Raw genomic sequence first — 9,890 nt, forward strand, 5'->3', positions numbered from 1 at the left:
AGGATGTGGAGCTAGGGGAACTCTCCTCCACTGCTGGTGGGAATGCAAGCTTGTACAACCACTTTGGAAATCAATATGGCGCTTTCTTAGAAAATTGGGAATCAATCTTGCCCAAGATCCAGCTATACCACTCTTGGGCATATACCCAAGAAATGCTCAACCACACCATAAGAGCACTTGTTCAGCTATGTTCATATCAACATTGTTTGTAATAGCCAGAACATGGAAACAACCCAGATGCCCTTCAACTGAAGAATGGATAAACAAAATGTGGTACATATACACAATGGAATACTACTCAGCAGAGAAAAACAATGACATCATGAGGTTTGCAGACAAATGGATGGATCTAGAAAAAATCATCCTGAGTGAGGTAACCCAGACTCAGAAAGACAAACATGGTATGTACTCACTCATAGCAGGATACTAGACATGAAACAAGGATGACTTGTCTGCTACTCTCATCACCAGGGAGGCTACCTGGAAAACAGGACCCCAAGAAAGACACAGGGATCGCCCAATGACAGAGAAATGGAATGAGATCTACATGAACAGCCTGGACATGAGTGGGGGTAATGAAAGGCGAGGGTTGAGGGAAAGAGAGCTTGGGGGAGCGGGAGATCCCAGCTGGATCAACAACAGAGAGGGAGAACAAGGAATAGGAGACCATGGTAAATGAAGACCACATGAGAATAGGAAGAAGCAAAGTGCTAGAGAGGCCCACAGAAATCCACAAAGATACCCACACAACAGACTGCTGGCAATGGTCGAGAGACAGCCCGAACTGACCTACTCTGGTGATGGGATGGCCAAACACCCTAATTGTCATGCTAGAAACCTCATCCAACTTCTGAGGGATCTGGATGCAGAGATCCATGACTAGGCCCCGGGTGGATCTCTGGGAGTCCAATTAGCGAGAATGAGGAGGGTTTATATGAGCGAGAATTGTTGAGACCAAGGTTGGATAAAGCACAGGGACAAATAGCCAAATGAATGGAAACACATGAACTATGAACCAATGACTGAGGGGTCCCCACTGGATCAGGCCCTCCGAATGGGTGAGACAGTTGATTGGCTTGATCTGTTTGGGAGGCATCCAGGCAGTGGGACCAGATCTTGTGCTCATTGCATGAGTTGGCTGTTTGAAACCTGGGGCCTATGCAGGATTGTTTGGCTCGGCCTGGGAGGAGGGGACTAGACCTACCTGGAGTCTACCAGGTTGACCTCAGTCTGTGGGGAAGGCTTTGCCCTGGAGGAGATGGGAATGGGGGGCGGGGTTGTGGGGAAGGTGAGGGGGACGGGAGGGGTGAGAACAAGGGAATCCGTGGCTGATATGTAGAACTGAATTGTATTGCAAAATAAATTAAAAAAAAATGTTGTATCCATGATGAGAAGAGTCAACACTGTAGTACTAGTAAACAAGTCCTAGAATGGCTATGACAAAATGCAATTGTTTCCACTTACGTCATCTAAAATTTACCTTTGATGCCTATTCTTAATATTCAAGCCCCGTGGACAATGAAACTGTAGGTAGTTGCTATGATTCATACTCCTTAGAAATTCAATCCAAGAGAACACAAGGCAAGAGTGAAAACTTTGAGTTGAAGAAAACAAACTAGGAATATACTAAAGCTGTGTGAAATTTCAAACAAAACTTAAAATTTCCCTTGATTGCCCACCAGAATTGATGGTACAACCTTGTTGCTGAAGACAACATACTTGTGTCGCAAAATATGGAAAAATCAATTTGATACTGACTAGGAAGCTTCCTTCCTGTTGGCTAGCTTTCATACTACCAGAATGTACTTTGTAGGATGCTGGGGGTAGAGGCCAGTAATCAACAGTCTTGCATAACCGTGATCCTTGTGAGTCATAATTACAACTGACATAGCAAGATGTGCCCATGAAGGCAATAAAATGGTAATTTTTCATTGTAAACACTTATGTGAATTTTTCCCCTATGTCAACATCCTTAGCAGTATGCAATCCTATGTCCAATTTCCTCACCATCCACTCTATACTCCATCAATATGTTTTTCCTGAAACACAAACCTGAGTGTCCCTTGCAATTACTTAAAGTCTTTCAATGGATTTCCTTTTTCTTCAATATACAATCTCATGGTTTGAATAGTACCTGTTTGAAACCTAAAGAGTCCAAATCCAGGGTAAAAATACCTGGAAAACTAGAAGGACTGAAGGAGTCTGCTCTTGATCAATTACACTGATTTGGTGTTTATTTTTTATTTTATTTTTTATGGTTTGGTTTGGTTTGTTGATATTATTGTTTTCTACTTCACAAAGCTAGAGTCAGCTGGGAAGATGGAACCTCAATTAAGAAAATGCTTCCAGCAGATCACTATGACTATAATCTCTGGATCAGTGAATTAATGCCCCAACAATAGACACTCATGATGCTTGTGATCAAAACTCTCTCCACTATGCTTGCCAACAGGCACCAAAAAAATGAGTAGGAAGATGGGCTTCCCTGTTCATTCATGTGCCAAGTTTTTTTTTTTCAGAGAGAATGATTTATGAATCTTATCAACTGAAAGAGTTAGAAAGTAAGGCTCAGTAGAAGGTCAGAATTGGTATATGCATGCAAGGTGTGTCATATATATGTGTGTGTGTGTGTGTGTGTATGTGTGTATGTATGTATGACATGAACTAAAGAAGTCAGCTACATTTTCCATTCTTCTCCATCATTACTTTCCTTCTCTTCAGCCCCCTGATGACTTGTAATTTTCCAAGTGAGTTAAATACCAGAGTTACTCTACTTCTGCTTCCATTATCCCTGAAAAATCTAATTCTTAATGTCTGGTCTATAGAGCTTGCATTTTTTCTTAATGACCCACTTTAAGCAACACATTCTCTTGAATCACCAGCCAGAAGTAATCACTTCTCTCTTTCTATCTTCTTTAATCATTTATTGTGTGTTGCTGACAGTAATCCAATTCATCTTCTATTTTAGCGTTGGCAACTCTTACCCTGAAAATATACTTAGGTACTCCCAATGAAAACATTTTCATGTTCCTTCCATATCCTTTCTGTCTGACTGAGACTCTGACATATACACGTGCGTGCTGACAAAAGTGAATCAGTTAAGCAGAACTAAAATTTCCTTGTAACAGAGTTGTTCATAAAGTGAGGTAGAGCCATATGTATTCATTTCCAAACAGGTTATGAATGCTCAACCCATTACAGAGAATGAAGTAACTACAGCAAAGAAGAGAATGTTGGCATCTTATAAGAGGATAATGTAAAACATAAAATCTCCCTCTCGTTCTCTTTTTTCAGAGGAGGCTAGAATATGGAAATCCATCAAGCTTTAGTGCCTAGGCTGCTATTTATATATCTCCCTCTTGTGGTAATTAGAGAGGCTTCATTTTCTTCAACAGTAGTCAGAATTTAATAGAAACAAGATGCATTTCATTTTTTAATAAAACCTCCAACATTCATATGATTTGAAGTACATATTCCAGCAAGTTTTGGCCATGTCTCTTTAAGACTTTAGTCATGAACATAGATAAAAGGAATATATATTTAAAATTCTGATGGGTTCTTTCCCCTCAGTGACTTCTGTTACTTGATTTTTTTTCTTTATCAGTAAAAACAGATATTTTAATAAAGATGCAGGGCAGATGTCAAATATTTTAGGACATGAAGATTCTTTCATAGAATATTTTTTCTTTCAGAACATAACATGCTTTAATTATTCCCTTTGAAAACTGTACCATCTAGACTGACTAGTATATTGGATTTGCCTTTATTGATGGCCTTTGAAATTGATCACAGGATAATGTTTTGGCTTCTCCTTGGGGAAGGCTATTTCTTGTGCTCTCAGTATGCCCTCCACAGTTATGAATTACTGCACAATAACCTCTGCCAGTCTAGAATCTCCTTGCTCTGTCTGAATGTACTTACTTTATTTAAGTTTTCCACTTACAAATATTTGTTGTCCGCCATGATGAAGAGACCTTTCAGTATGGAAATGAAATAAACCAAGAGATTTTCCTCAAATGGCTTATAATCTAGTGTAGGTGATAGGCTATGTGCCTAATAACTACAATATTGAGAAATACTGTAAAGAAATAGACAAAGACAAAATTCCATGGTTCTTTCTTTGTTAGTTTACTTTGATGTCTATCGGTGCTTTCCCAGCACATGTGTGCTTTTGTCCTTTGTTCTTTGAAATTCCTCACCCCCTGGTTGGAAGCCACCATGTGGCTTTTGGGAACTGAACCCTGGTCTTCTAGAAGAAAAGCTAATGCTCTTAACTGCTAAGCCGTCTCTCCAGTCCAAAATTTAGTGGATCTTGTTATGAATACAAGATCATATACAAGTTTTTTTTTTATATTTTGGTCTCTTATTTTATGTTTTAAAGTATAAACTATAGAATGTTTTTTGAAATGAAAACAGTTTAAAGGATTAATCAACCACATGAATTACAGGTGAATATATTTTTCACATTTATCTAAATTAGTCCTATGTAGTACTTTTCCTGAGATTATAATTATACTATTTCCCTTTTTCACTGTTCTTCCTCTGAACCATCCTATATATAAAAGCCTTGCTTTCTCTCTCTCAAATTCATGATCTTTTAAAAAATTGTTCTCAGCATTTTTTAGACGTCTGTCTTGGGTTTGGGCATCCTAAGCTTTCATGACAAAAACATGACCACTGATGTCATTGTTCTCCTCATGTTTAGGCGAGAGTGTTGGCAATACATCATAGGAGTGGCTCCTTTGACATTTCTAGAAAACACAATCTTATAGGCAATTTCCTCTGACTCTAACAATACTTCCAACCACTCTTGCACAGTGGTCCCTGAGCATTGGGTGCAGGACTTGTGCCTTAGCTGTATCAGTTAAGACCAAACTCAACAACCATGCATTTTGAGTTTTACTGTTCTCCAAAGGTCGGGTACAAATTCATGAAAAAGCTTCTTGCCTGTGGCCTTGTGGGCCCCAGCTCAGGCCCGAGCTACACTCAGCCAGTTGTGGTGACGCTCGCCGGTAGGATTTGCTGAAGGAGGTGGAGGCAGGAGGATCCCAAGTTTGAGGCCAGCCTAGGAGGCTTGGGAGAAGCTTCGGCCAGGGCCGAACCACAAGCAGTGGTGGGATCATGGAGGCAGAGGCTGCTGCTCCACGTTGCTGGCTACTTCTCATCGTGTTGGTGACTTTGGTGATGCTGCTACCTGGGACAAAGGGTTTACTGCTGCTTGTTCAGAGAAGAATTGCCAGGACCATCTTGTTACAAGAAAGCATTGGCAAAAGTCAGTTTGGAAAAGTTTGGCAAGACAAATGGTGGGGAGAAATTGCTGTGAAGATATTCTCTTCCAGGGAAAAGCATTCATGGTTCCGAGAGACAGATATTTATCAGACTGTGATTACTCCAAACCACAGAGGAGGCACAAAAAAAAAGTCTTCAGGGAACCATGACCACACCTAACAGCAGCTTTGAAATCTTCAAAAAGACGGGATCCCACAACGACAATTCCACATGGACTATGGTAAAGTCACTAAGCTGATTAACACCACGGAAAGATCGACTCTGGACTACAAACTACTCAGGACAATTTTGAGATGGCTAGCTGAGATGATCCAGCCTGACAGACTACTTGAACAAGGACTTGAAAGAAGACCTGCACTTTCTCATTATGCAGCGACTGGACAAATGATACAGGACTTGACAATTAACCCCAAAATTTTCTTTTCAGAATCCCCTAAAGATGCCTTCACCTTATAAAGAGGAAGTAACTTTAAGAAAATGACACCTACATTCCCAAGAGGTGGGATGGGAGGTTTTGGGTCGTTTAATGAGTTTTGGATATTGTCATTGTTTACAATAGTTGGTTACAAGTTGTTAGTTGTTAATGGTCAAGAAAAAAGCTGAACATGGAGATTAGATTCAGAGGTCTTTTTTAAAAAAAAGGAAAAAGAAAGAAGAGAATATAGATATGAGGTAGATCATTGACTCTACTCTGAAAAAAAAAGATAAAGAAACAATAGGATAAATGGATAGATCACTGAATCTACACTAAAAAGAAAAAGGAGAAGATATAAAAATGACAAAAGGTAGATTACTGAATCTATTATGAAAAGAAAAATACTTTTAAAAAGGAACTACCTGTTTTAAATAAGATAAGCAATGAAAATTTTTTCTCTGAGTTTATCAAATATTACTGGACTGGACATTGTTAATGTAATTTTTGACTGTATATATTGTATATACTTTTTGGATAGTTTTTCTTGTATTAGTTATAAGCTTTTTTAATTCTAGACAAAATAAGGGGAAATGTGGTGGTATTGTGCTCCCCAAAATATTGTGCACCCTAATAAACTTATCTGGGGTCAGAGACAGAACAGTCACTAGATACAAAGGCTAGAAAATGGTGGCACTCACACCTTTAATCCTAGAATTCCAGAGGTAGAAATCCCTCTGGATCTCTGTGAGTTCAAGGCCACATTGGAAATAGCCAGGCATGGTGACTCACACCTTTAATCCCAGAAAGTGAGCCTTTAATCCCAGGGAGTGATGGTAGAAAGCAGAAAGGTATATAAGGCGTGAAGAGCAGAAACTAGAAACATTTGGCTGGTTAAGCATTTGACTGGTTAAGCTTTTAGGCTTTTTTTTTTTTTTTTTTTTTTTATTAAGAAAATTTTTTCATTCATTTTACACGTCAATCAAAGATTCCCCTCTTCCCTCCTCCCACCCCCCCAGCCTCCCCCTTCCAACCCCCCAACTCCCCCCCATAAGAAGGCAAGGCCTCCCATGGGGAGGCACATCTAGTAGAGGCAAGTCCAAGCCCTTCCCTCTGCCTCAAGGCTGCATGAGGTGTCCCATCATAGGTAGTGGGCTCCAAAAGCCTGATCATGCACCAGGGATGGATTCTGATCCTACAGCCAGTGAGCCCCCCAAGTAGATCAAGCTACACAACTATCTCACCATGCAGAGGGCCTAGTCCAGTCCCATGCAGGCTCCACAGCCATTGATCCAACTTTCATGAGTTCCCACTAGTTTGGTTTGGTCTCTCTGCAGGTTCCCCCATCATGATCCTGACACACTTGCTCATAGAATCCCTCTTCTCTCTCTCTCTTTTTTTTTTTTTTTTTTTTTTTTTTTTTACAGATTGACTTCATCACTGTTTTGGACAGGCACAGTAACACAGCTTCACAGAGTTAAACAAATGCAACATAAAAGAATGCAACACATCAACACATTTTTGCATCATTAAAACAAATGTTCCACAGCATAAACACATGTAACACACCTTAAAATATTCCACAACACACAACCAAGGCAATTAGGAGTTAACAGACCTGTAGTTCAGCTGAGACTCATTCTGGATGAGGACTCAGAGGCTTCCAGTCTGAGGAAACAGGATCAGCTGAGGAACAGGCAAGGTGAGGTAGCTGTGACTTGTTCTGCTTCTCTGATCTTACAGCTTTCACCCCAATAACTGGCCTCAGGTTTGATTTTATTAATAAGAACTTTTAAGATTCCTGCTATATCTGGAATCTGTCTGTTCCAAAAAGAAGTTTCCTTGGTGTAGCCTGATAACTATACTTATCTGTGGGTATAAATATAAATATTTAGAATGTAGTTAAAGATTGTACTGGCTTACTAAAATGGTGGTTATAAGTTCTCTTCCAAGATTCATGACTTCACTAACCATGTGTTTTGTCTAGGTTTCCACTACTAGGTATGGTCTACCTCTTATTGAATCAACCTTAAGTTCAAGTGAAAAGCTTTGGTTACAACCTAAGTATGTATGTGTACCAGTACTTCACCCTTAGGGTTACCATGCCACTCTGGTTGTTGTGGTATACAGGCATCAAAGTTGGGTTTAGCCTATTTGTTGTATGGCAAGTTACAGCACCATGAAAGCTAGCCCCCTGGGAGGAACATTTCAGGTCAGATCTGACTCAGGTGCAATGTATAAAGTGCAATGTATCTCAGGAATAAGGACTTACTTTCCATCTCTGAGAGGCAGGAAAACCAAAAGTAATGGTCTACAATGTCTGGGAGTCTCTTGGACAACCCTGACCAACAACTTAAAAGAGAACTCTAATGCCTGGTGCTGAGAGTTTTTGTGAGATCCTCTATGGTTCTTGTGGGGAGTCCTTGTCAGCCCCAGTGGGAAAATTCATTTAAACAATATATGTATATGTACACACAGATTTATGTGTATTATAAGTACTCTTAGTAGACAATCAGTAGTTTGATTCCTATAACATTTTGAAACATCCTTATTATTTTATCGTCTTTCTTTATTTCTTATGTATTTATTTCCCTCCCATAAAATACTATTAAAGCCCACCATTTCTTAACTTCACTCTCCAGATCACTTGTGTACTCTATTTTCCCCTCTCTCTTGGTGCTCTCCTCCTTAAAATTGTACATTTTCATTTTCCTGGATTCTGCAGCTACTCCAGACTATATACTCAAGATTTTTGTGATGAGATCTGGGCATATAGACTTCTTTTTTTCATTATGTGTCCAATACTGACAGAGCAGATTGGGGCAGAAGATTGGATATGTGGATGTGTTGGGCCTAGAAGTTGGGTGTTTTAGGTCAAATGAATGTTAGGTGGACATAGGGGTCTGGATTAATGTGCAGAATATGCATTCTGCTGCAAGCCTAGAGTTCAGAAGTATATCTGAGGATAAAGTGTGTTCAAGGTGGCAATGATCAAGTGAACTCATTCAGCTAGACTGTGAAGAAAAATGTGTAGGTTCTGGCTGGGTAGAGAAGTTAGATGTGACGTGGGAGGCACCTGTGATCAAGGGCAGGAAGAGCAGGTTCTGGAAGAAACCTAGAGGTTGGTTGTGGCACAGGTAGGCATGGCCAGCCCAGACTGGGCACTGGGTGTTGGACCTGAAGTAGATCTATGTCCTTGTGGATGAGTCATAGATGGGAAGATCAGGAACTTACCCATCTAACCCCTGGAGAAGGATATGCTTTGTAAGATACATTTTTTTTCTCTTTTGATATTCTATAATACCCTTTTGAAAGACTATTCCAAAGGTCCTAGGTACACACCTTCCTTCATTAAGGTCAATGCATTAAGAGTTTAAGAGTTAAAAAGATCATTTTATAAATGACAGAGTAGAGATCAGGACAACTTTGCAAAGGAAGTGAGCAGTTTAATAATGAACAATTTCAGGAAATAGGACTGAACTCTCCAATACCTACAGAGACAAGACAGATAATGTAAATAAATAATGCAATCTAGGTCCAGCTGCTGAGGACCATATCTGAGAACCATGGTCAATCAGATAGCACTCGTTACTAATATATGGAATTTTCATTTCTCAGCCCCAGTGAACATTCCATACAGAATAGCAATACTATCATTTCTCAAAGGTGTCATAAATTCCCATTTTCTTCCAGTGGCTATTAATTCAAAACAATTTAAAGTACTATGTAGATACATAGAGCAAATCAAACACAAGCATCTGACCTCTAGGCCATTGAGCTGCACTCTTTCACACTCTGTGCTTGTGTTTGTAGCACATGCAAACTTCTAAAAGTTCCTTCCATTTCAGCAAAAGTGATTTAAAAAAAAACAGATGTTACACTATAATTCAAGTCTTACAGTACCATGGGAGCACAGAGGAGAGAAATACATTTCTAAAGGATTGTGTAAACTTGCCAAGAGAAAGCAAAATATGAGTCTAATGTGGAAGGGATACTCATTTTCAAGGTATGTGGAGACAGATAAGCAAAAGGATCAGATAAGCAAAAGGATCAGATGTGAAGAACACCGAAATACAATGGTGGCGTCACCAAAGTCAGAAACTCTACCAGGATAAGAGATTTCTCTGTTTGTGTTTAGCCAATATTCTCCAAGAATGAATACAAAAGAGTCTTCCAAAATTATCTTTGA

This window comes from Peromyscus californicus, unplaced genomic scaffold, assembly GCF_007827085.1.
Source record: "Peromyscus californicus insignis strain IS unplaced genomic scaffold, ASM782708v3 Scaffold_5__1_contigs__length_169319896, whole genome shotgun sequence".
NCBI classification, from domain to species: Eukaryota; Metazoa; Chordata; class Mammalia; order Rodentia; family Cricetidae; genus Peromyscus; species Peromyscus californicus.